Consider the following 7,081-nt stretch of genomic DNA (forward strand, 5'->3'; position numbering starts at 1 on the left):
CTCATTCACGCATGACGTAATTATTTATCTCACTCGCTTTGTTTTCCTCTTCTTCTTCGAGTTCCGTGTCATTCAAAAGGACGCACATTGTTATTTATTAGTTTATTACAGCCGTAGTATTATTACGTTTAACGTAGTAATTTAGGTTTAAAATTAATTCTCAAAATATACGAAAAGGTCTATTAGATATAAATTTGGTCGATCGAAAAGTCAGCTAACGACTTTGAATTGGCACGATCCATCTCAGGTCTGGTACGTAATTTGGATAAGTGCCCTGTGGAGACGCAATAATGGATTCGCCGCTTTCATAGGAGACGAAAACATCCCCTACCTTCGTAAAGCGAACGCTCTTGTAAGCGTTAGGCATCCTCTCGTTAATAATAGACATTTAAGCTCGTCTCTCACAGCGGGGGTAAGCACATAAATTGTTTCCCATTCTACCTATCTGACAAACGTTAATGAAGACTTATGGCAACTGAGAAACGACCATTGGCTTTGGTCATCGACGAATTACAATTTGATCAATGATCGAATATCATCGAAACCATTTGCTAACTTCCAATGAAAATATCGATGATTGATCCACTAACGTTACATTTCTCAATGAAAATTATGATCTAATGTGCATGCGACTAACGATATCATTATGTTCCTTCGTATACCATAAACTTGTAAAGTAAACTGACCGTCGAAAGAGATCTCTCATCTAATATCTATTATACTTATTATTCTATGATAATTATATTCAATATCCATTTAAATCGAGAATCACTTTCAATTATTATCACTTATTAGATAATCGTAATGATAAAAAAATTAATCGATCGTACGTATAAAAATTTCTATGGAATATTTCATTCAAGAACGAAAAAAAGAAAATCTCGCGATTTCTATTTTGTTTAAGAAATAATATTAAAATTGATGCAATCGAACGTATTATTGTATAACGTAAGATATTGAAAATTACGTGATAAAATGATCAGACGTTATTTCATATCCGATAAGATATACGTATAGATATAAAAAATAAGATGATATAAATTATCGAAAGATCACGTTATATCTTATACCAGAAAATTACGGTATTGTACGAGAAACGAGAACTTGCCTTATTTATGTTACAAAGAATATCAAGCATGAGATGACAAAGGACGAATTTACGAATTACGATCTTCTCTTTACAAACAGGTTATTATCTAAGAGCATTGATCTCTTATCGGTTCGTTGTCGATAGCTTTACGAAGCTCCACTGATGGACCGACCCACTGTATAAAAGAATCTTTTGTATCTTTGAAAATTTCGACGGATACAAATAGATATACGTAGGTACATATGTACGTAAGTAAGTAAGTAAATAAGTAAACACATATATATAGATATCGAACAGATCGAATCGATCGATCTCTTGTAAATCTTTCTTTTTTTCTTTCTTATTCTGTTCTATTTTATTTTTAACGTGATATACACGCGAACATTGCTTCATCTTTTCTTTCCATTTCTTATCTTTTACTTTCTTTATATCGCTATTGTCTTTTCATTCCATTCGAAATATTTTATAATTTTTCAATTTCAAGAGTAAATAAATCGTAAAATACTAATATGTGTATGAAGAAGAAACAAACGGGAGTTTTAATGTATGTATATATATATATATGTGTGTGTGTGCGTGTATGTATGAAAGACTAGCGATTTGAAGAAGATACGAGGAATGAGTAGATACTAAAGGGATTAAATGGCGATAAAGCTTTTACGGTTGGACGATCGGCTCGAAAAGGTTCGCTTCTTCGAGTCTATCGTCGAAGATTATAAAACGTTATACGACTTTAGTTGAACTCGTCAAAACTCGCCGAAAGCATCTGCAACGAGTAAAGTCTAAGCGTGGGCTTAACGACCGATTAACTTTCGAGTCAAAGACATTGATGGCTTCGAATTCGTCAGGTATTCGATCAGGTCGACAGTGGTTCTCAATTTAAAGTGGATATTGAATTATCCTGTCATTATCAGAATAATACATATCAATACGACAAATGAGATTTGATTGAAAGGCTTTTGATTCGGATCATTTTCGGACTCCATTATTTACGAATTATTATATTGATGATAAAATAAGCATTGTGTTTCTCGTTTGCATATCTATATGGTTAATATATTCTCGCGTGTAGGAAACAAACACTAACGCACCCTTAACTTTCGACTGTAAAAGCGTTTATGCGAATTTCTAACAAGGAGTTTTGTTTTCCGTTTGAATGTATGCATGTGCATACATGTGTGTGTGTGTGTGTGTGTGTATCAGGGTAGTCCCTTGGAAAGAAGAAATATGAATACCACTTTATATACGACGGTTTTAAACGGTCTTCCAACGGCGATAATATCGGCCTATAGTCATCGCGTCACCAAAGAGGCAGGAAAGCATTTATGTCTTCGTGTCCTATCTTTCTGTGAGCTTTACGAGAACGACCCCGCTGCGGCCTACAATAAAGACTACGTATTCCAGTAACCGTTTTATTTCACCGAGTTTATCGATGTCCGATCGAGAATAGACAGAGGATGAATCTTTCGAAAAGTATAAGCGAAAAAAATTCAGATCATAAAGAAGAGAAATTGATCGGGATTCGTGAAAAGTAAACGTATAGTATTATGTAAGATATGAATATAAATTACATGGGATATAGTTTAAATATAGGTGTTATGAATAATATGAAGCAATGGATAAAATAGTTGAAGACTTTTCGATAGATTGAAATATTTTTGTCAAATACTGATAAACCCTCTTCGACATATGTAGAACGTAATAATCGTTAATGACATATAATATGGGGGATATATAATAATATTGAATATAATAATAATAATAATAATAATTATTATTATTATTATTATTATTATTGTAGTACTCTTCAATTTTCTAATACCTACTATTCTTCTCTTTTCAGCCATAGTTTCTCTCTCAATGATATTCATAATCCGATTTCAGTCGGTTCATTTCGCTTCGCATCGAACGCAGAATTTGTTACGAGCCGAATTGTTAAGAGATATTACGAATTTTGGACGGATACGTGGGATTATCGTAATTATGTTATCTGTATTCCGATTGTATGTCTACATATGATCATTTTAAATCCGAGTACTCTCTTTGGTTTTACGAATAAAACGCGATGCGAGATATCAAAAATAACAAATATCCAAAAACTTTCAATTAAACTTTCAATTAGTTTAAATAATAATAATAATAATAATAATAATAATAATAATAACAACAATAATAATAATATTTTTTATTCCACACAAAAACATTTATTTTTATTTGTCTCGTATGATAGTTTCCACCGGCTGAAGTCATCCACTTGAAACAAGATCCTTCAAGATGGCATATACTGTCAAGCATTTCACAATGGAACATGTAGTGAAGGTAAACAAAAAAGAGTAAAAGAAAAGAGTAAAAAGAAATAGAAAAAGGTTGAGATAGAGAAACCGAGAGAACGAGAAAGAGAGAGAGATAGAGAGAGAGAGAGAGAGAGAAAACAAAGATAGAAAAAAACAAGCGTTAACTTCCAACTGCAACTAAGCTGGCCTCGCTCGGTCAACGAGATTTATATGTTTACGCGCTTCCATAGCAACTTCCTATTTTCTCGAGCTCGCTGAGCCCCTTTCTTTTATTTTATCCTAATACAGAAAGGGTGGGGTAGAAAGAAAGAGAGAGAGAGAGAGAGAGAGAGAGAGAGAGAAAGAGGGAAGGGAAACGAAGAGAAAAAAAAAAGAAGAAAACAGCCATGCTGTTTCTATATTTTTACGAATGGTTCGTAGAGAAACGCTTCTGCGCCATTTCTATCCTCGTTTGCCGCCCTTCGCGTCGACGAATCGCGACCTTCGTTTGGCGCATCGCCAAGGCGCGTCATGGGCCGATACTGTTTTCGACGGAGTTAGGATAAAGAAAAAAACCAAAAAAGAAAAAAAAAAAAGAATGAAAAGAAAGAAAGAGAAAGATGAAGAAAAAGATAAAGCGAGAGAATTAACTATATTTTTCTTTATTTCTTTAAATGTCCCTTTCATTCACTCCACCCTCTCTCTTTTCCGTTCGTTGTAACAATTAGATAATAATTTGCACGGTTTACATTATTTTACATGATTGTAATGACACTTCGTACTATGGAATTTCTTGTGATTTTCAAAACTGAACCCACGCAATACAAATATTACTTACGTAGTCAATACGCGGATGCATAGATTAGACGAAACGAATTAGCTAGGATAAGAGAGTGAGTCATTTCTACGTATATGTATATATACATACATACGTATATATACATATATATATATATATGTATGTATGTATGTAACTGAGAACAGTTTGTACTTGGGTTATTATCGGAGAGAAAAGCGCCTTAAAGCGATTCGATTTTGCTGACACAGATTGTGCTTACCGCCGTAGGACGAATCACGATTGAGTCCCGCGATCCAATGCAGAGCTTGCAAGTCTCGTTTCGTTCTCTTTTCCTCTCTCTCTCTCTCTTTCTCTCTTTCTTCGTCTCTCTCTCTCTCTCTCTCTCTCTCTCTCTCTCTCTCTCTCTCTTTCTCTCTCTGTTTCTCTATCTATCTATTTCTCTTTCTCCTTTGACGAGGGACGCGAATGAGAGAAAGAGGGATAGACGGATAGATAGTGAGACAGGGAGTTCATACTGGTTTGCATCGAGTTCGAGTGGCCAAGGTTTAATTCTCGTATTGGCAAGCTTCGAATCGAATCGATCGTCGATGCCCAGTGAAATTGGCCGTAAGTGTAGACTAGTTAAACAGCGCGTCGTTGGAGTACCATCTCTCGATCTCTCGATTTACTCAAACATTCTCTCTTTCTCTTTCCCTTTCTCCCTCTTTATTCCTTTCTCCAGCTCTTTACGTCACGAGAAAAGAAGGTCGACCATACTCTTCCGAGAAATAATTATATATATATACATAGCGAATTTTCCTGGCTCCACGATTAAATCCTAGACGAAATAAATATCGGAAAGTGAATGATTAAAAACAATGATCTATATATATATGTACATGTACGTGTGTCGTATTAGATCATGTTTTAGAATACGAAAAAAAAAAGAAAAAAAGAAAAACAGAACAAAGAAAAGAAAAGAAAAAGAAATGGACGCAACGTTAACGTTCTTGTAAAATAGTTGAAGATTTTAATAAAGTGCTGCGAACGAGGGTGACGACGTTTCAATATAAAAAGGAAGGAAAGTATCTCGCGACGTTGGTTCCTTCATTAACAAGAAAAATGAGCACATCCTCTCCCTCTCTCATTCTCACTCTCTCTTTCCCTCTCTCTCTCTCTCTCTCTCTCTCTCTCTCTCTCTCTCTCTCTCTCTCTCTCTATCTCTCTATCTCTCTCTCAGCTAGGAACAGCCATAACGGGGCGAGCCTTATTTATTTGCTCGAGAAAGAGGATGGCCGAGCTTCAATTTGCTCGGCAGAGCGCCTCTGTATGTCGAAAGTGCGGCCAGCTGCCTTTGTCACGTTACCACCGTGTAAACACGTTGTGTGCGGTTTACCGTTCTATTGTACGAATTACAAGCGAGGCTCGTCGTGTACGCGTGTGCATTCAACCTACCTTCGTATGAATCTCTCTCCCTCTCTCTTTCTATCTTTCTATCTCTCTATCTCTCACTGACTTTATCTCTCTTTCTCCCTATCTATCTATCTATCTTTCTATTTCTCTCTCTCTCTCTCTCTCTCTCTCTCTCTCTCTTTCTTTCTCTCTTTCTCTTTTTACATTTCTATCTTTATCTCTCTCGTAACACAAGGACTACGCTAGTGGTAGAATATTCGACTAAGTTTCGACAATGTTTCTACTACTTTTCGAATTGTAAAAAGTACTTTGATGGGAAACAATGGATTACGTGACGGTATTAATCTAATTTTTATTTTTGCTCTGTTTCTTTCTTTCTCTCTCTCTCTCTCTCTCTCTCTCTCTCTCTCTCTCTCTCTCTCTCTCTCTCTCTCTCTCTCTGTTTAGCTATCTATTTTTTTATTTTTTCTTCTTCTTGTTAATTCTTATGATTAAATATATTAGAGAATGTAGTATTAGGTTCATCGAAAAGTTTTGTTCGCCTTGGACGATTTTTGAAATTGTCAAGGACTAGTCGTTTCAATGGAAAATAATTCGAAAACTTTTATCAAGATTACAAGTTGGTAATATTGATGGATTAGTCCAATTTGCGATTCGTTTCTCTCTCGAGTCGATTTTTCTGTCGAAAATAAATTAGGGTATGTTGTGTTAGATCCATCGAAAAGTTTCGTACGTTCGATGAGTTTTTAAGTACAAATGATTTTAATCGAAACGAATATAGAAATTTCCATTGGGATTACAAGTTATTAATATTAATGTATCAGTCTAATTTGTGGTTTGTTTCTTTCTCGGTTGATTTTTATGATAAAATAAATTAGGAGAAGGGAAATGGTGCTATATTAGGTCTACCGAAAAGTTTCGTTCGCTCGATGAGTTTTTAATTTTGAAGGACGAGTTATTTTAATGGATGAAAATAATTCAAGAACTTCTTATCAAGATGAGAAGTAGTTAATATTAATTGAAAGAATTATTAAAGAATTATATTAATAATTGCATTATTAATTTAATAAACGATACTTCAATAAACGAAATATACGTATATATATATATATATAATATCTATTTTTTTTTAATTAAAAAATTAAACAGAACTTTTCGTTAAGAGAAAAATGATAGGCGTCAGAATCCTTCGAATTTCAAAACTATTTTTTGAACCGACTTTACGCGAAACATCCGAAACTATGAGCAACGTTTTTAACGTTGCTGGTTACGTCTGGAAAGAACGTGACTCGACTTTGCATTTTTGCCGTTTCTACAAGCTCGACGGGACGCAGTTGCGGAAAATACAGCGCAGGACGTCAAGAATGTTGCAGGAAAGAGAGAGGAGAAAAAAAAAGAAGGAAAAGGGAAGGAATGTGGTTTTCTTTAGGCAAACTCCCGAGACTGTGCAAGAAATAAGAGAACTTACATATTTCATTCGATCAAGAACAACTTCTTTCTTCATATCTTGACTTTACCAACGGATAT

Source organism: Vespula pensylvanica, chromosome 21 (genome assembly GCF_014466175.1).
Source record: "Vespula pensylvanica isolate Volc-1 chromosome 21, ASM1446617v1, whole genome shotgun sequence".
Lineage (NCBI taxonomy): Eukaryota > Metazoa > Arthropoda > Insecta > Hymenoptera > Vespidae > Vespula > Vespula pensylvanica.